Source organism: Siphateles boraxobius, unplaced genomic scaffold (genome assembly GCF_051911475.1).
Source record: "Siphateles boraxobius isolate OS27281-9 unplaced genomic scaffold, OSU_SipBor_1 55, whole genome shotgun sequence".
NCBI lineage: Eukaryota > Metazoa > Chordata > Actinopteri > Cypriniformes > Leuciscidae > Siphateles > Siphateles boraxobius.
In genome coordinates, this window is record NW_027509181.1 from 2,948,570 (window position 1) to 2,969,727 (window position 21,158).

Sequence of the window (21,158 nt, forward strand, 5' to 3'; positions counted from 1 at the left end):
TTTCATATAGCGATTATTTTTGACCCCACACAATACAAGTGTTAGGCTCCTAATTTTTAGGACCTTTTTGAATCATGTCCAAGATTGTTTTGTGTTTACATGGCAAATGCCACAAAAACCAACAAGATTCATACCATTCTGGTTTGAAAATAATATTATTTTTAATATTATTAAAAATAATAATTATTAAAATAATAATAACAATAAATCGAAAAATTCAAAAAGCTATTTTTTAAAAGACCAAACAGTACCAGAGGGTTAATAAACAAAGTAAATAAATCCTTGACTCAACACTCTCTTCTTCCATGTCTAACACATGACCATCAGATGTCATGAAGCAAATGTTGGTTGCTGTGTGTTATCTTTAGAAAGTGGTCCCTGTTTTTTAAATGGCTCATGTTTGAGCAACAGCTGTTGAAAAAGACTGTGTAATGATGTATGGGACAGTATATGTTTATGCTGATGGACTGGAGCATTTGTACATTTTGTCAGAGTGCAGCACTTTCTTTCAACCAAATGTCATCTGGGTAAACACCACATGTCTACAAAGATCAAATGTCACTAACCCATGAGAAGGTACAATCCAAAGAGGCCAATGTCCACTTGGAAATGTCTTGGAAACTTTCCTTGAATAGAATGGAATGAGAGGGGTGGGCAGAAAAAAAATATCTGATGTCATATATGAACAAGGTCTTCACATTGTGGAACTGTCATTCAAACTTTTAAGAAAGGGAACAAGAGTGGATTAAATAACTGGAAGACAGATATTAAGAAGAAAAGGGTATCAAATAAGGTACAGTGCAATTTTTTAATATGTGCTTCAACCATGTGCTTCCAATAATGAAAACATACTCTAAGAGAACACAACCTCTTAGAGTATGTTTTCATTATTGGAAGAATTGTCTGCCATTCAATCCATGACACGCTGGAAACATGCAAGAATTAAATTATCTTTTCCAAGCCATTTCTGCTTAATAACTTTTAAACAGTTGGAGTGAAAATTACTTTTAATGGATGTATATGAAGTCAGTTCCCCTCAAGTTGATACAGGAACCACATCATCACATGACCTGTTGGGATGTTCAAATAACGTATAGCAAACACAAATGTTACAATACATTGTATCAAAATGTTAATTATTTTAACAAAATAAGAGGGATCATACAACATGCATGTTATTTTTTGTTTATTACTGTCCTGAATAAGACATTTTACATAAAAGATCTTAAAATATAGTCAACAACACAAAATAAAAGTTGAATTTATAAAAATGACCCCGTTCAAAATGTACATACTGTACAATTGATTCTTAATACTGTGTGCCATTTCCTGGATGATCTATGGCTGTCTTTTTTTTTTTTTTTGTGATGGTTGTTCATGAGTCCCTTGTTTGTCTTGTTTTTTCCAACGTTCTTCAGAAAAATTCTCCAAGTCCTGCGAATTCTTTGGTTTTCCAGTATCTTTTGAATATTTGAACCCTTTCCAGCAGTGACTGTATGATTTTGTGATCCATCTTTTCACACTGACGACAATTGAGGGACTTGTTCGCAACTATTACAAAAGGTTCAAACATTCACTGATGCTCCAGAAGGAAACACAATGCATTAAGAGCCGGGGAGCGAAAACTTTTGAACAGGATATAGATGAGTACATTTTTCTTAAAGATAATATCAACAGTTAAAGGTCTTAGCAACAAAGATTTTACTGTATAACAGAATCTAATGAGAAACACCACTGAATTTTTAATTTTCCCCCCTCTTTGTCCTGTACATGTTTTCGATGTATACCAGCAATATGAGAAATTATTATTATATTAACACTCTGACAGTATGTACACATCAGTACAGTCACAGACATTATATTGAAGACAATGCTTCACAAAAAAAAGCTTTTACATGTCTTGAAAAAAGGCTGTTGCTAACAAATGGCTGTGGGGACTATCGGAGATTAGACAATACAAAAATTAAGATTAGATTGGACATTAGATTTCATCATGCTGAACAGCATAACACATACACAAGTCCACTTTTAAAGCCTTGTTTTGTTTATACTCATGTTCTTGCAAACCATTCTAATTCAACCTTTCTAACTTAGATTTATCAGTTTAATAGCATTTTCTGATTGTACTGCTTTCAAATTGTAGTGCTATAAATTCTGGAATAGCCAATTTGTCTTATTCTCTTACAAGAAAATCGCATGCATATCTCTTACAATAATCTCTTACAATAACATCTGCCTGCAACCTGGGGCATGTTTCAGAAAGGTGGTTAAGTAAAAACTCTGAGTATGTTAGCCCTGAAATTAGGGAAACTCTGGGTTTTCCGTTTTGGAATGGGATGTATGTCTAACCCGAGAAAGCAGAGTAAGTCAACCGCTTTTCTGAAAGAGAGGTAACTTATACTCAGAGTCAGTTACCATCGTAACTTACTCTGTGAACCTAACCTGGGGTGCGTTTCCCAAAAGCATCGTTGGGCAACTATGATCGCAATTTCCATTGAACTCTATTGGTAACGACGGAACTTGCGACCATAGTTGGCTTTGGGAAACGCACCCCTGGTCAGGAGCAGGTTTTCTTCGGTAAACCCAGAGTTTCTTGTGCTCTCCTCCCCCTTTTTAAAGAGGAAGTGGTGTTTAAACACTTCATTCATTGCTGTTTTTACTGCAGTTTTTTTTTTTAAATTTCAAGGAGAAAGTCTATATAACTCCTTAACTGGCAACTGAAAATACAGTAGATTAGAGTTACATCATGTAGCTAGTTCTAAACAAATTCTACAGAATTAAACTGTGGCATTTACTAAAAATCACTGAAGTGTGTTCATCTGTGCACCAGAAGTTGACGGGACGGGACGGGGGGATTTATTTGTCATAATTTCTGGTGTATTGAGTAGGCTACTTACAACTGCCTGGGGTTCTGTTGGGACAGGAGGCTCCAAAAGACAGATATTACCATCATAATCTGTTGGGACCAACGAAAAACCCAACCCAAAGTAAAATAAATGGAAATATCAAAAAAAAAAAAACTATAAAAAATAACACATATGTAGTCCTTTTACATTTTATGAAGGCCCTTGGATCTTCCGGAGTGACTGGTTCTGATGAAGTCCCTCCAGGAATTCCCTCAGCAAAAAATGCAGCTGCACTGCTAGACACTGGATGCTATTTAGTTATTTAATATGTAAAATGTTTGTAAAGTCAGGTAGCCTACACCCATGATATGCTCAAGCCTTACCTGTTTGAATTATGTTTTATATTTAATTTTCAGCTGCTGCCACATTCTTTTAATGACCTAGCCTACATGAACATTAAAATGAGGTTTAATAACATACTGTTCTTCCAGTTTCACCTCTGATATTATAACAGTTGGGTAAGTTACTCATATTTATTAATTACTAACTACAAATGACATCTTCAACAGTGTAATTAGATTAATGTAATAATTACTACCTCTAGAATGTATTGGTACTTATTACTAATTACTTTATAAATCCCATATCAACCTCAACCACTTGAACAATACAAGAAGAGACAAGAAATTGCACTTTTAATGCTTTTAGATTAACAATATACAATTGCTTGAATTATTCTTGAATTGACCAAAGTGTGTAGAGAGAGAAGGTTACATTAAAAATATACCTTTTAAAAATGTATGTTAAATCAACTATTGTTTTATATAGAATTGTTCTATGGTCTGTGCAGTAACCAATTTAATGTAATTACATCAGATTTTATTTTAAATTACAGAGGAATTAAGAGTAATCCCTTTAATTAAATTACAATATATAGATTACTTGGTAATTATTTACACCCAACACTGTATAACAGTAATTCCTTTTTTTGTTTGGCGCTGTTGCCATGGTTACTCATAATATCTGCGCTCCATTGATAATGGCTTTTTATAGTTGTGGTGCACGCGCTAGAGTCAGACAACTTAGAGTTGATTGAACTAACTAATTTCAGCTGATCTGTAACCGAAAACTCAGAGTTACCCATCTCAGGGTAAGTCAACTCAGAGTTCAAGTTTTAACTCAGAGTTGGTTGAACCTCCTTGTTGAAACAGGCCCCAGAAGTCTCTGTCACATTTTGGTTTGTTCATGTCATGTTCCATGTCTGTCATGTGATTCCCTGTAAGTCATGTGATCCTGCCATGTGTTCCCTTGTCTGATGTGTCAGACAAGGGGGTGGTGATGGCGCAGTGGATAAGACACATGCCTTTGGTGTGAGAGACCCGGGTTCGAATCCACTGTGAGACACCAATGTGTCCCTGAGCAAGACACTTAACCCCTAGTTGCTCCAGAGGCGTGCGACCTCTGAAATATAGCAATTATAAGTCGCTTTGGATAAAAGCGTCAGCTAAATGAATAAATGTAAAATGTAAATGTAAATGTGTCATGTTGTCATTGGTTCATTGTTTCATTGTTCACATGTGTCCCTTCCTTGTCTAGTCATTAGTCTTGTGTGTATTTAAGCCCTCATAGTTGCCATGTGTCTTTGTCAAGTATTGTGTTTCCTGTTGTCCACTGTGTGTGTATGTGTATGTGTATGTGTATGTGTGTATGTGTAATAAACTGCACTTGGGTTCTACAACTTGCCTTCAGTGGATCCCTTACAATAACAAAATATTCTCTACCCAGCCGGTGCTCCTCCTCCTGTCATGAGGCAATCCCCACACATTACCATATTATTGTGAATATCACACACAATTTTTTTTTATTCTTGTCTAGCTAGGTTTTGTGGTAACAATGTGAATAGTTTTGAAAATATGCACTCTATAGAGAAAATCATGCAAAAAACTGTAAATGTAAAAAAATTAAATAATATTAATCTTGTCCTATAATTCACTGCACAAAACACAATGTTTTTTCAAATCATGTTCATGTTCAGCCTGGCCATGTTGACATCTGCTAATTTGGCTAGCTTCTACCAGTTATTTTCTATAGGAGTGGATTAGCATATTTATTGTGCTAGCTAACCATTAACAATTATATAGTTAGCTGGATTTTAGTATTTGCATTTAGGATCGATCCATCTGTCCACAATCTAGAACAGACCCATTTTTTGGTTGTGATCCACCAGTTCAGAACCACTTACCTGTTTTGTGAGAGTATGATGATCTGGCTGATTTTTACACAAAATAATTAAAACAAAATGGCTGGGAACTCTTTTCAGTCATATCAGTAAATCTGAAAGTGAATTCAGGTTGATTGGGCCACTCTTCCCAGTCATCTCAATGGCAAAAACTTTCACAATTAACAAACAACCCTTGTTTGTTTGTGTTCCTGTAGCTAAAATAGTAGAGCAACAGTTTGTTGAACAGTTTGCTAAAAGTCAAGACAAGTCAAGTCAAATCACCTTCATTTATATAGCTCTTTAAACAATATGGACTGTTCAAAGCAGCTTTACAGTGATAATAGGAAATAAAGGCACAGAGATTGTTTTGGCTTTACAGCAGCGCTAGAATAAAGTTGTTGTCCAGCTAAAATTAGTTTTGATTGATTCCCTTCCGTTGCAAAGATCATTAGTTATTAACTTAGAGGCCGCTTACATTACACTGTTGTAACAGAAAACCCTTAACACCCTCCAGCCTGCTCATTCGCACAACAACAGTGCCTGGTGGCTCAAGAACGCAAACCTTGAAATAGGTTCCAAGGTACAAGCCTTGAATAAAAAAATAAAAAAATAAAAAAAATAAAATATATATATATATATATATATATATATATATATATATATATATATATATATATATATATATATATATATTAGGGATGCACGATATTGGATTTTGGCCGATATTCGATATGCCGATATTTTCAAACTCATTTTGGCCGATACCGATACCGATACCGATATATATACACATTTTTCCGCTGATATAAATTTTGATTTTACTGGAGAGTAATCAAATCAAAGTCTCTCTCCTGTACTACCTTTACCTTATTACACTCATGTGTTGTAGATAAGGCAACACACAAGACAAACAACATTTGATTCTACCATAAATATATCATTTTACAAATGTAGAGAGACATTCACCCCTGAAAAATAGATAAATTATTTCACTTAGTTTGAATGAAGAGAATAAATGATATGCCTGTGCCACATTTTATTTTTAAGTTCAGACTTCAAACTTCAGTCCTTAGGAGTAAAATAAATAAAAATACATTTTTAAATAAAAAAAAATGTAGCCATCATCTCCTACTTGAACAGGTCTGCCAAATGCTTCCCATACATTGGTCAAGTGCACAAAAAAAGCAGCTGTAGTCCAGACCTACTCTTCAGACCCACTTTAAAATATAATCAAACTTAAAACCAAGCTACATATATTATCTTGTAAACCACAGACAGTCCTGTAAAAACTCAGTGACAAACAGTGTGCTCTGAATTGCAAAAAAAACTACAAGGACATTTTATCCTTCACTTGAACTTGAGTCGTACAAACCTTTTCAGTCCAACTAACTAGGTTGACAACTTCAGCTGACCAGTAGGCTTCTGTTCAGCTATTTTTTTAATACCAGAGGTAGATTTTTCTTCACAAAAATGAGCACCTCTGCTTTTTCACCGTCCATTCGATTTCTCTTTTCGTCTATCACATTAGAGGCAACGCTAAACAGCCGTTCACTGTCAACACTTGTGCAGGGCGCACACAGGTACTTGCGTGCAGCAGAAGCGAGGGCAGGGGAACGGGCCTTGTTGCATTTCCAGTACTCCAATGGACTGTCGTTCCTGGGAATTGTGGGTTCGGCCAGGTATGAGGCGACCTATGAAGTAACAGAATAATTACTAAATCACTTACTGATTTTTTTTACTTTATGCTTTTTAGGCATTAACAGAGCACTTGTTTTTTTTTATTTATATTTTATTTCAGAAATCAAACGATTTATTAGTTGCAAGTTTATTATTAATACACAGGCCGCATTATGATAAATAGGCTATTATGTATGTTATGACATTGCAGAATAATAATCGAGAAAGTTACATTATTAATTAGGATGCTTTCGGTCCTAAAGTGAAATATAAAAAAAAAAAAAAAAATTTAAAATAAAAACTACATTTGTGCATGTTTGTGTCACAGTGTTGGGTTTGTGTTCCCCAGGTGTCCACTAGAGGTCCTCGTTATCACGGTGTCCTTCACTATTGACTTCATTTCCCAGCATTCTGTCTCTCACTGTCACTCATCAGTTCATTGCACTCAGCTGTTCCCCGTCATCATTGTTCCCAGCTGTTCATTGTTAGTCTTGTTAGATCTGTGTATATATTCCCTATCTGTGTTAGTATGTGTACGGATTCGTTGTTTAATGTCCCCACACTTCCGTTCCTGTTGTTGCTTCTCTCTCGTGTTTTGTTGTTTATTCTTGGACTGTCTTTGTTGGAATTTGACCCTTGCCTGGACTGGATGTGAGTACGGATTACCCCTTTTAATAAATACCTGCTATTGGATCTACGCTGTCTGTGTGTGTGTTCGTGACAGAACGAATCCGTCGTCACAAGATCCAGCGGTATGTTTTGCAACATCTCTTCCCCAGCCACCGAGCGGGAGAGAAGGGAGTTGTTTAAGGGGACCCGGTTGGTAAAGTTCCGTGGGACCCGTGGAGGTCGCCACAGAGGAGGTGAAAGGGAGATGTATCACGTCCCGTCTCCACAGTCAGAGACTGTTCACGTCCCGTCTCCACAGTCAGAGACTGTTCACGTCCCGTCTGCCCAGTCAGAGACTGTTCACGTCCCGTCTGCCCAGTCAGAGACTGTTCACGTCCCGTCTGCCCAGTCAGAGACTGTTCACGTCCCGTCTGCCCAGTCAGAGACTGTTCAAGTCCCGTCTGCCCAGTCAGAGATTGTTCACGGCACGTCTCTCAAGTCAGAGACTGTTAACGTCGCGTCTGCCCAGCGAGAGACTGTTCACGTCACGTCTGCCCAGCGAGAGACTGTTCACGTCACGTCTGCCCAGCGAGAGACTGTTCACGTCACGTCTGCCCAGCGAGAGACTGTTCACGTCACGTCTGCCCAGCGAGAGACTGTTCACGTCACGTCTGCCCAGCGAGAGACTGTTCACGTCACGTCTGCCCAGCGAGAGACTGTTCACGTCACGTCTGCCCAGCGAGAGACTGTTCACGTCACGTCTGCCCAGCGAGAGACTGTTCACGTCACGTCTGCCCAGCGAGAGACTGTTCACGTTCCGTCCGCCTTCCTGGACCTGGACTATCTGGAGCGTCTGGCTCGGATCCTGGACATGCCCGTGTCTGCTGTTCCAGAGCCGGAACCAGTGTCTGCTGTTCCAGAGCCGGAGCCCGAGGCAGAGCCAATGGCCATTCCAGAGCCGGAGGCAGAGCCAGTGCCCGTTCCAGAGCCAGAGGCAGAGCCATTGCCGGTTCCAGAGCCGGAGGCAGAGCCAATGCCTGTTCCAGAGCCGGAGGCAGAGCCAGTGCTGTCTGCCTTCTTGGATCTGGACTATCTGGAGCGTCTGGTTAGGATCCTGGACATGCCCATGTCTGCTGTTCCAGAGCCGGAGGCAGAGCCCATGCCCGTTCCAGAGCCGGAGGCAGAGCGCATGCCCGTTCCAGAGCCGGAGGCAGAGCCCATGCCCGTTCCAGAGCCGGAGGCAGAGCCCATGCCCGTTCCAGAGCCGGAGGCAGAGCCCATGCCCGTTCCAGAGCCGGAGGCAGAGCCCATGCCCGTTCCAGAGCCGGAGGCAGAGCCCATGCCCGTTCCAGAGCCAATGCCCGTTCCAGAGCCAATGCCCGTTCCAGAGCCAGTGCCTGTTCCAGCGCCTGAGCCAGTGTTTGTTTATGTGTTTGTGTGTGTCCTTGTTACCATTTCTGTTCTAGTGACTGTTCCTGAGCTGGTGTTTGCAGTTCCTGAGCTGGTGGCTGCTGCTCCAGAGGCAGAGCCAGTGCCTGTTCCAGAGCCGGAGACAGAGCCAGTGCCTGTTCCAGAGCCAGTGTCTGTTCCAGAGCCGGAGGCAGAGCCAGTGTCTGTTCCAGAGCCGGAGGCAGAGCCAGTGTCTGTTCCAGAGCCGGAGGCAGAGCCAGTGTCTGTTCCAGAGCCGGAGGCAGAGCCAGTGTCTGTTCCAGAGCCGGAGGCAGAGCCAGTGTCTGTTCCAGAGCCGGAGGCAGAGCCAGTGTCTGTTCCAGAGCCGGAGGCAGAGCCAGTGTCTGTTCCAGAGCCGGAGGCAGAGCCAGTGCCTGTTCCAGAGCTGGAGCCAATGTCTGTTCCAAAGCCAGTGCCTGTTCCAGTGCATGAGCCAGTGTCTGTTGCTGTTCCTGTGCCATGGTCGCCCTCGCCCTGGTCTTTACCGCCCTGGCCGCCCGAGGGGTCTTCACCGCCCTGGCCGCCCGATGGGTCGCCTTCTTCGCCCTGGCCGCCCGATGGGTCGTCTGCTTCGCCCTGGCCGCCCGATGGGTCGTCTGCTTCGCCCTGGCCGCCCGATGGGTCGTCTGCTTCGCCCTGGCCGCCCGATGGGTCGTCTGCTTCGCCCTGGCCGCCCGATGGGTCGTCTGCTTCGCCCTGGCCGCCCGATGGGTCGTCTGCTTCGCCCTGGCCGCCCGATGGGTCGTCTGCTTCGCCCTGGCCGCCCGATGGGTCGTCTGCTTCGCCCTGGCCGCCCGATGGGTCGTCTGCTTCGCCCTGGCCGCCCGATGGGTCGTCTGCTTCGCCCTGGCCGCCCGATGGGTCGTCTGCTTCGCCCTGGCCGCCCGATGGGTCGCCTTCTTCGCCCTGGCCGCCCGATGGGTCGCCTTCTTCACCCTGGCCGCCCGATGGACTGTTTGCTTCGCCCTGGCCGCCCGATGGACTGTCTGCTTCGCCCTGGCCGCCCGATGGACTGTCTGCTTCGCCCTGGCCGCCCGATGGACTGTCTGCTTCGCCCTGGCCGCCCGATGGACTGTCTGCTTCGCCCTGGCCGCCCGATGGACTGTCTGCTTCGCCCTGGCCGCCCGATGGACTGTCTGCATCCGCCCTGGCCCCCGGCTAAACCATCACCCCCTGTTTCTGTTCCCTTTCATGGACCTGGCCCCCCATCCCTCCCCCTGATCCTCCACCATTCCACCTCCCTCCTGAACTCTTGTGTTGTGTGTTTTGTCTTGGAGCGTCTGGTAGCCGCTCCGTAGAGGGGGGGTTATGTCACAGTGTTGGGTTTGTGTTCCCCAGGTGTCCACTAGAGGTCCTCGTTATCACGGTGTCCTTCACTATTGACTTCATTTCCCAGCCTTCTGTCTGTCACTGTCACTCATCAGTTCATTGCACTCAGCTGTTCCCCGTCATCATTGTTCCCAGCTGTTCATTGTTAGTCTTGTTAGATCTGTGTATATATTCCCTATCTGTGTTAGTATGTGTACGGATTCGTTGTTTAATGTCCCCACACTTCCGTTCCTGTTGTTGCTTCTCTCTCGTGTTTTGTTGTTTATTCTTGGACTGTCTTTGTTGGAATTTGACCCTTGCCTGGACTGGATGTGAGTACGGATTACCCCTTTTAATAAATACCTGCTATTGGATCTACGCTGTCTGTGTGTGTGTTCGTGACAGTTTGATGCTTACCTGTGATGCGGCCTCGGTCTTGTCTTGCTCCTCAAAAATGGCATTTTCCTCCAGAATTTCTTCATACATATCCAGCAGTGATCCTGTTCGGGTCCTCTTCTCTGGGGGATGCTCTGTGCTGAAATCTGCACTGCCGTTCATGTCATTCAAAACTTTGAGCAACAGGTCGCGAGCACTCTTTTTTTCCACGTCAAAAAATACCTGTCTTTGTAGCGGAAATCAAGCATGGTTGCAACCGAATAAAGTGCCTCACAATGCACACCGTTGAAGCGATGATAGACGGCTTCCAGCAGGGTAATTTTGGTGGTCTGCACGCCTCTGTCCGTGTCACTCGGCCGGCCAAGCAGTCGGGTCAGTGCCACAACTGCGGGGATCACATCAGCAGCAGAGGCCTCTGCAGAACTTATATGTCTGGTCACCTGCTCAAAGGGGGCGAGAAGTGTTATCATATTTTCTAGAATCCCCCACTGATTTGCCGTCAAAGTTGCAGGAAGCTCGAAATCAGCGGCGTAAGCACCTAGTGCCCTCTTCTTCTCGACCAAGCTTCGCATCATATAAAATGTCGAATTCCATCTGGTTGCGACGTCTTGTTGAAGTCGTTTTGCCGACATTCCGAGCTCTTTCTGTACATCCCCCAACCGACTGTATGCCAGCTGGGAGTGCTTGAAATGTCCAACTATTCTCCTCCCCACCGCCACAACATCCGCCACGCTGCGCTGAGACAGGACACCTTCATGCACTGCCAGTTGCAGCGTGTGTGCCATGCACGGTAGACTTGCCACACCAAACTCCACCATAGCTTTAGCCATGTTACGGGCATTGTCACGTAGCACGACATGCACGCATTCTCTTTCTATTTTCCATTTCCCTAACATATTATCAAACGTGGATGCAATTGCAGCTGCTGTGTGAGAACCGGAGAATTGCTGCGAGTGTAGGACAGCTTTTTTAATGGTGAAGTCTTCGTCTATCCACTGGGCAGTGAGGCTCAACATGCTAATAGGACTCACACTTGATGACCAAACGTCCGTGGTAGAGCTAATGTGACTCGCGCAGACAAGAAGCTTTTCAATGTGACTGGCAACCACACTCTGTATGCGAGTCGCATACAGAGTGCATCGGCACCCCCCGTGCATCGGCAACAGCGGGACCCGCGCGGGGAGCGCGAACCGAACCGTCCTCCTCGAAGAACGCCCGGCGGGAGCGGAGCGTCCTCACGGACAGCTTCTCGCAATGCTCACAGTCAGCCCCCTCGAGAACTGACTGTGGCATGCTCCACTCCCAAATAGTAACAAAAAGCTGATGTGTGTGTCCCCACCCGTGATATAACGTGGGCAGGGAACAACACAAAAGCTCTCTTTTGCCATAATATATATATATATTGCAACTTGACAGACAACAATAAATATGACAAGGACAGAATACACAGATCGCTTGCTGAAGGCAACAGAAGCTGTCGCGGTCTGTTTTCTGGTGTGCTTTTTTTGAATATTTTCTAGCCATTTGATCTAGAACGTCTACTCCTACCTTGGTCTTGTTGTAGTATGTTACCGTCTCTGGCTTTCTTTTCTGGCCACTTGTGATGCCAACAGCTGTGTGGACAGAGGATGCAGACATTCTTTTTTTTTTTTCCCTGATACATGGTCAGTGTTGCATCGCCACTTTTCAGCACCTCTGTGCTGAACAGCGGCATTTGCGCCTTTATGCACGGGGGGAGCTCTCGTCTGCTCTTGTTTACCGTGCCAACCAAGCTGGTTTTCTTGGCCTGAAGTGCCTTCGCCAATTCAAAAGAAGTAAAAAAAATTGTCGGTGGTGACGTTTCTTCCCTTCCCCAGGTATGGCTCGACCATTTTCAGCACCACACTGTCTGCAAGTCGTTGACCTGGCCTCCTCGTCTCGTCTTTGCCCAGATAAGGTGCACCGTTTACCATATATTTGGTGTCGACATCCGCAGCAAGCCAGAATTTGATTCCGAATTTGTCCGTTCCCTTTCGTTGTCACTCCGAGTTACGTCGGATGACGACGAATGGGGTTTCGCTTAGAACACCTATCGACTTCGAGTATTACAAAACGAGCCAATGGCAAAGAAATGCCATGGGTCTGCGGAATTTGCATAGCGTATCTCCGCCTTACCTCGTGGGTATAAAAGGAGGACGCCGGCAACAGGCAGATATGTTTTCGCTTCGGAGCCAAGAGTATTTCTTAACTCCACAGTCATCTCTGACTTCGCTCTACGAGACGAGCTTCTCTCTCCGGTGTTGGTGTGACGGCGATCTGCAGCGAGCTCACAATGCCTGCTGATCTGTGCAGTAATCTGCCAGTGTGTGTGTGTCTCCCTGTGCGCTTCAACATCGCGGAGTTTTTTTTCTCTCCTCTCATAAAAGAGCTCGCACGCGGCACGTCTTTTTAAAGACGGCTCGCCCGTGCATTTCTGGTTGCAGCGAACTGGTATCGGACTCTGATGGGCACGAGCGCTGTCTAGTGTGTTTGATCATGCTTGAACAGCGCTCGTGGGTGACTCATGTTCTCGCAAGGGAACGTGATCATCGCGTCATATATAGGTCGAGACTCTGTGTACTCGCAAGAGTGAGAGTCCCCTCATCCACCCCCCGATCTTCGGCTGGTGGCCAGGGTGACCTGAGGGTTACGGTCTGGAACAAGGCGCCGACTACGTGTCCGTGACCCCAGCCCCCCTCTTCAATGACGGTGCCCGCTAGTGAACTGCTGATTTCCGCGAGTCTACCCTCTGGTGGCCCGCGTGTTTCAGTTGAAGCTACAGAGGAAAATTCCATGTCTGTTGCAGCATCACTAGGTGGGCTTGAGTCTTCTGGAAGTGAGGGCTCGTCACAGCTGCCACCTTCCGGTGTGCATACGGCTGTGCCTGAGTCTGATCCGGAGATGACGGCCATGCTTTCCTGGGACGATTGGTTTTGGGTAAGGCCGCCGACCCTCGTCCGTGGCAAACCCCAATACCTCTCTTCCCGGACGTGCATGATGAGATCTCGAAGTCCTAGAAGACCCCCTTGTCTTCTCAGGACCGCTCGCTGATCTCATCCGCCTTTCCTCCCCTCGATGGGGCCGCTGCCCTTGGGTACACTGGGGTTCCCCCGGCTGAACGCTCTGTTGCGATGCTATGTGTCCTCAGAGTGCTTCTTCTCGGCGCAATCCTAAGCACCCGCCCGTGGCCTGTTGTTTTTCGTCTACGCTTGTGGCGAGATCCTATAGTGCCACGGGACTGGCAGCCGCCTCTCTGCATGCCATGGCTGACCCAGATGCTCATGGACCTGCACGAGGGCGGGACTGACCCAGGGCTCTTCACTGAGCTGCGCGCCGTCACTGACCTTGCTCTCCGAGCGACGAAAGTGGCCGTACGCTCCCTGGGTCAGGTGATGCTCACCATTCTGTGGCTGAACCTGTCTGATGTGCTGGATGTCGCACGGACCCGTCTGTCCGACATTCCCATATCCCAGGTCGGCCTCTCCGGCGGTGCGGTTGAGGGCTTGACCAACAGCTCTCAGCCGCTCATGAGCAGACTGACGTTGATTCTGTCCCGACGGCCCCGCCGTCCGCCCAGGTCCCTCGGTCTGCCCACCGCCGAAGGCGCCCCCCCGCGGCTCCCACCCCGCCCGCTCAGCCGGGCCGGCTCTGGAGGCCGCGGTCGGACGCCAAAACAGTCCTCTCCAGCCCCGCCCCCCGCTACACGCCGGGTTAAGCGGCGCTCTTGGGATGGGCTCCTCAGAGATGGGACTCAGTTCTTTCCAGGAGCTGGTAGCAGGACCACTCCTTTCCCCGGGTGAGGGCCAGGGAAGAATCCTTATTCTCCAAAGAACTGACTCTCCCGTCTCTGAGCACAGAGAGTTCGGACGACACAGAGTGCCGCCCACATGCCGTGCTCTCCTCGTCCCCCTCTGTCCCGGAGGTGGTTGACACGGCGTGCCGTCCACAACCGCTTCGCCCCTGTCCCCCTCTGTCGCCAGACTCTTGACAGAGCAGGCCCTTGTGGAACGCTGGTCTCCTCTGGCCTCCTCTGTCAGGGTGCGGTTTTGACCTTGCCCCCACACCGGGCCGCTATGCCGTCCACGTCTGGGCCGGTCATTCCGCTTCGCTGCACCACCGGAGGGACGTCTGTGGTTCACAGACGTGGTTCGTCTGTGGAGCCTGCCTAGAGCTTCCCTTCTGTTCCGCGCGAACCATCGGCTCGGCTATGCGATTCAGTTCGCACGGTCTCCTCCCCACTTCAGGGGAGTACGCTCCACTTTGGTCGATGGCTATGCCCTATCATGAGAGCGGAGGTTGCTACCCTACTGGCGAAGGGTGCGATTGAGACTGTCCCTCCAGCCGAAAGGAGGTCCAGGGGTACAGCCCCTACCTCATTGTCCCGGAGAAGTCTGGTGGGTTACGGCCAATCCTGGTCCGAACCGCTCCCTTCACAGGCTGCCGTTCAAGATGCTCCTGGCCAAACGCATTTCTGGATGTCTGCGGCCACAGGATTGGTTTGCAGCGATCGACCTGAAGGACGCCTACTTTTATGTCTCCGTTCTCCCTCGACTCAGACCATACCTACAGTTTGCTGTCAGGGCGCGCGCATATCAGTACGCTGTTTTCCCATTCGGGCTAGCCCTGTATCTTCGCGCCTTCACAAGGTTGTTGAGGCTGCCTTTGTTCCTCCATGGGAACACGGGGTTCGCATCCTGAACTATCTCGGTGACTGGCTGTCTTAAGCTCACTCCTGAGACCAGGTTTGCGAATACAGGGACCCAGTGCTCCGGCACCTAGCTCGTCTGGGCCTTCGGGTCAACCGGGGAAGGAGTAAACTTTGCCCCGTGCAGAGGAGCTCCTTTCTCGGTATGGACTTGGTCGCCTTCTCCACTCAGCCATTGCTGACTTGCCTGAGACTATCAAGCGCAAGAGTGCGGTTCCACTGAAGTTTCTTCAGAGGCTCCTGGGGCATATGGCATCTGCAGCCGCGGTTCGCCGCTCAGATTGCTTCATATGAGACCGCTTCAGCTTTGGCTCCGCGACCGAGTCCCGAGGTGGGCATGGCAACACGGCACCCTCCGAGTACCAGTTACTCCGACCTGCCGTCAGACCTTCACCCCGTGGTCGAACCTCAGCTTTCTACGGGCCGAGTGTCCCTGGAACAAGCTTCGCGGCATGTTGTTGTAACGACAGATGCCTCCTCCACGGGCTGGGGTGCCATGTGCAATGGACGTGCTGCCGCGGGCTCCTGGACAGGACCCCGACGCCTCTGGCACGTCAATTGCCTCGAGTTGCTGGCCGTACGTCTTGCTTTGCGCCGCTTCCGGGCCGTGCTCAAGAACCAACACGTACTAGTCCGTTCAGACTATACCGCCTCTGTAGCGTACATCAACCATCAAGGTGGTCTACGCTCCCGCCGTATGTCGCAACTCGCCCGCCACCTCCTCATATGGAGTCAGAAGCATCTGAGGTCGCTTCATGCCATTTATATCCCCGGAGCCCTGAACTGTGCAGCCGACGAGCTCTCACGGCTTCAGCCCCTCCCGGGAGATTGGCGACTCCATCCCCAGTCGGTTCAGCTGATTTGGGACCAGTTCGGGGACGCACAGATAGATCTGTTTGCCTCCCACGACTCGACCCATTGCGCCCAGTTTTATTCCCTGACCGAGGGCACGCTCGGCACGGATGCTCTGGCGCACAGCTGGCCGCAGGGCCGCAAGTATGCGTTTTCCCCAGTGAGCCTTCTTGCGCAGACCTTGCGCAAGGTCAGGGAGGACGCGGAGCAGGTCATTCTGGTCGCGCCATACTGGCCCGCCCAGACCTGGTTCTCCGAACTAGTACTCCTCGCGACAGCACCTCCCTGGCCGATCCCTCTGAGGAAGAACCTTCTTCCTCAGGGACGGGGCCACCTATGGCACCCTCGTCCCGATCTCTGAAACCTCCATGTGTGGCTCCTCGATGGGATGAGGCAGGTTTGAGTACCCTACCACCAGCGGTGGTGGCTACCATCACTTCCGCTAGGGCGTCGTCCACGTGACACGTCTATGCGTTGAAGTGGAACCTCTTCGTCAGCTGGTGCTCTTCTCACCGAGAAGACCCCCGGAGATGCTCGATCAGCGTTGTGCCTTCCTTCCTTCAACAGGGGCTGGAGCGAAGGCTGTCTCCCTCCACCCTGAAGGTCTACGTTGCCGCTATTGCCGCACACCATGACCTCATCGAAGGTAAGTCGGTGGGGAAGCACGACCTGGTTATCAGGTTCCTGAGAGGAGCGAGGAGACTAAATCCGCCCCCCTCCTCTCGTTCCCTCTTCGGACCTCTCAGTGGTTCTAACTGCCCTGAAGAGTGCTCCATCTGAGCCCCTTCAATCAGTCGAGCTTAAATTCCTGTCTATGAAGACAGCGCTCCTGGTTGCACTGGCCTCCATCAAGAGGGTAGGGGACCTGCACGCATTCTCCGTTGACGAAGCGTGCCTGGAGTCCGGGCCGGCTTACTCTCACGTGATCCTGAGACCCCGGCCTGGATACGTGCCCAAGGTTCCTACCACTCCCTTCCGGGACCAGGTGGTGAACCTGCAAGCGCTGCCCCTGGAGGAGGCAGACCCAGCCTTGCACTGCTCTGTCCAGTACGCGCTCTCCGCGCCTATGTAGACAGGACGCAGTGTTTCAGGACCTCAGACCAGCTCTTTGTCTGTTATGGTGGGAAGCTGAAGGGAAAGGCTCTCTCAAAGCAAAGGTTGTCTCACTGGATAGTGGACGCCATTGCTTTGGCATACCAGCAGCAAGGTCGATCGTGCCCCCTTGGTGTGACTGCCCACTCCACCGGAGTGTGGCATCCTCTTGGGCTCTAGCGCATGGCGCCTCGCTAACAGACATCTGCAGAGCTGCAGGCTGGGCGACACCTAACACATTCGCCAGATTCTTTAATCTCCGAGTGGAGCCAGTGTCCTCTCGTGTACTCGCTTCAACCAGCTAGCAACGGACCCGCTCAGGTGTCTTCGCTTGCTCGCCATTCCACTCCACGGACTGGATACGTGCGATATTCTCCTCAGGTGAGCTTCCCCGGAAGCCCTGAGCTCCTCCAGCACTCCTGACGTCGGCGCCAGTGTCTATTGCCTGCGTGTCGGCTAGGTGCCTCCCGTGTGCATGGTCCCTCCTCTGAGCGACCCCCACATGTGTATTTCCACTGTAAGCCTCTTTGAGCATGTGTCTTTCCCTTGGCAAGCCACCTTGCCACCCCTGGGGTTGAAATATTCCACCTGCGGCTGGACACCCCAGTGTTCTCCATATGTCTCCTTCGGGTCATATGTGTATTCTCTAAGTCCCCCCCTCTGGGTTGGCAGTAATTGCATATTTCCCCTAAACTTTGGGATATGCTCCCCAGTGTACCTTGGTATTCCTGTGCTAAATAGGAGTCCTTCGTCCGTGCCAGTCTCACGACAGGGATCTCAGATTTACGCAGGGCACTGGAAGACAGCTGAGAAGGTGGCGTGATTAGACTGGTAACCCCATTCGTCGTCATCCGACGTAACTCGGAGTGACAACGAAAGGGAACGTCTCGGTTACGTATGTAACCCTCGTTCCCTGAGTAGGGAACGGAGACGTTACGTCTTCCTGCCACTTTCCGCTGTACCGCGGGGATCGCCTGAGCTCAGTCTTGGCTCCTCAGCGAAGAAACATATCTGCCTGTTGCCGGCGTCCTCCTTTTATACCCACGAGGTAAGGCGGAGATACGCTATGCAAATTCCGCAGACCCATGGCATTTCTTTGCCATTGGCTCGTTTTGTAATACTCGAAGTCGATAGGTGTTCTAAGCGAAACCCCATTCGTCGTCATCCGACGTAACGTCTCCGTTCCCTACTCAGGGAACGAGGGTTACATACGTAACCGAGACGGTTTGTTTGCAATATACTGTATGAAACTGCACCTTGATTTTGTAGGGAATAGCTGCTCATCCACAGTGATGTCGGCACCAGGTTTGTAGCAGGCGATGCAGTTTTGGACAAATTTATCCCAAACATCACTCATAAGGGCAAACTTGTTGTCTCGCAGGCATGTACGTCGGGTTTCCCTTCTGTCGAAACGAAGGAATCACATTATTTCCTGAAACCTGTTTCGGGACATGGTCTCCTTGAAAAAAGCGCAGCCCCACTCGGCTGACCAAAAGGTCGCCAAATCCATCCCTTTTCCACCTTGCGCACCACGAATATAAATTAAACTAATGAAGGCTTTTAGCTCTTCAACTGTCATGTCCCATAGGTTGTCCTCCTTGACTCGATGGGCCTCAGCCACAGTGCAGTCCCTGATGTGTTTCAGCATGCCTTCATCCACCAAACACAAAAAGGCTGTAAGGCTATCTTCAATATTGCGCTTGGCGTGCACTGTGGGGCCTGCCACTTCTGTTATTACATTTTGGCATTGTCGCATTCCTCTGTCTTCACCCAACTTTACATAGGTCCACACTGTGCCGTCTTTCGCCGTTTCACGCCTTTCAGCTGAAAGTGGGTTTATTGGGCCAGGCTCGTCATCTTGTGGCAGACTGCGTTGTCTTGGCACAGAAGGCACATTTGATGGATCAGGATTTTGCACTATTGCCATAAAAAAAAAAGAAAAAAAAAGAACAGACTAATTATTTTTTAGTTCATGAAATCATAATCTTGATAGGACTAATTAGCCCATATGATTTCTAATAGCCTGACAAATAATAATAGCTATAGAATAATAATAATGAAAAGGTGTGTGTTCTGGTGGAGGTGTGTGCCTGACGTAAACATGTGAATGACTGGATCGGTCATCAGGAAAGTTGCGTGTTTGCGTTGGTAACAGTGGTGGGTGTGTGAGGGGAAAATGAATATGATAACCGATCTGATCGGTAAAGTTATAGCCTACATTAGGTAGTTAGAGATGGATAACTTTACTTTACGTTACGTTACAACGATTATTGAGCTAGTCTGCCTCGCAAAGTATAAAAAGATAGTGAAGAGAAATATACCTGGAATATTATCCGATTTAACAAGGTCAGTTCCAGGATCGGAGATGTCCAGCCGGCTCTTTTTTCGACGGGGAATGAATTCATTATCTGAATCACTCTCAGCGCTGGATGAACTGTCCAGGGACCAAGAGACATCGCTGTCCCTATCCGTATCTGCTCCTCCATCAGACTCCTCATCGTCAAGCATTCTAAGCATGGCTAAAACCTCTGTGGCTGTCATTGTTCTTTTTGATGACATTTTGTTAGCTCAAATGTATAATATTTATTAGTGTCGGAATAGCGTGAACAAAAAAAGACAAATCGTTGCTGTGCAACGGGGACACTCATTACAGAGGCGGGAAATGTAGCGGACGTTTTATGATATCTAATGCGTGCGGTCAAAATGACCGCCATGGCCATTCTAGGTAGAAATACTCAGAACTGTTTTGTGTTTTCTGATTTTAATAAAATAACAGTGTCAGAATAAAATATACACATATTTAGGAAAAGTCAGAGTCATACAGCCACATGGATTTTATTTTCAACAAAGTTATTACACTGTACATTTCAAAACGGGTCAAAATGACCGCCTTGGTAGTTCTAGTGTTAACCAATGTAGTTGTTCAAAATTAATTCTAATGTTCCCATTACGGACCCTCTTTTAGCTTATTACCATACAGATTTTCCCATGATCAGCCTTTCTTACCCTTAATGGAAAGTCTAATCATCAAGTTTCTTCAATAATAATCCCTATAATTTACCTGAAATATTTTCTAATGAATCCTTAACCAATCAAATCATTTGATCTAAGCGCTATTTTGATTCAATCAAATAAAATCATCAAAATCATCACAAAAACAGATTATTTTGCTAAACTCAAACCATTAGTTGGTGCATCTTCCTCCAGGTGAGTTGGTCATCTCGTCTTCACCTGGGTGACTCTTTACGAGTCGTTGCAATGGTCTTTCCCTCGTCGGCAAGGGAGGCTGTTACTAGCACGAGCCTTTGACCCCTCACTTTGTGCTCTATATGATGGTTGAGGCCTGTCGATGTAGTCTAAGGTGAGAGGCTTGGACCCAGGCATCCCACTCTCCAACCATTTTCTGATTATTACCAGATTTGCTCCTTAGATCACGACGCACCCCCACTGGAGTGAACCATCTCCTGCCTGCTTTGACCTGTGAATGGAGACCTTAAGGTTTTGTTAGTGACCGCTTGTCTGGTCGGTCGTCCCTTTTGGTGTGACCTGTGGAATTTTCACCATTTGTTTACCTTGCTGATGATATGCATAAAGAATTCCAAGTTTATTCTCAACACTTGTCGAATTCAACTCTGTTTCTTTTCATTTTATAAATCCTCTTATCACTAAATAATTTCTTGCTCACTTAATAGCACCTTAATAGTCCTTTTCCTCTGAAAAACATTCAACCCACTTTGCTAATGTCAACAACACAATATTTATAGATTTAGAACAGAATCAGTTCTGTTTGCTGCAATCCATCCTGACATTCTGTAAAAGGAAAATTTTAAGTTATGCGCTGTGCAGGTGTGGCCCTGTTTCTTTCTGCCACAATAATAACCCAGGCCAGGATAGTTAGTCAAATTCATCCATAGCCATTATCTTATTGGGCACATTCTGCCCTGTATCAAAAGTCTGCATACTCTGTAAAGAAAAACAAATGTCG

General features: G+C 47.5%; 1 protein-coding gene across 2 annotated transcripts in view; it reads left to right on the forward strand.

Moving 5' to 3' along the window:
• Positions 1-580: 580 nt before the first annotated feature.
• The window catches only part of LOC143714636 (alanine aminotransferase 2-like), a 131,736-nt gene continuing 111,158 nt past the window's right edge, over positions 581-21,158 (forward strand). The window contains exon 1 of one of the 2 annotated variants that reach the window (XM_077205890.1): positions 581-793. The gene's annotated coding sequence lies outside the window, so the exon portion shown is untranslated. The remainder of the gene's footprint in view (positions 794-21,158) is intronic. The other variant, XM_077205892.1, reaches the window with a different exon arrangement.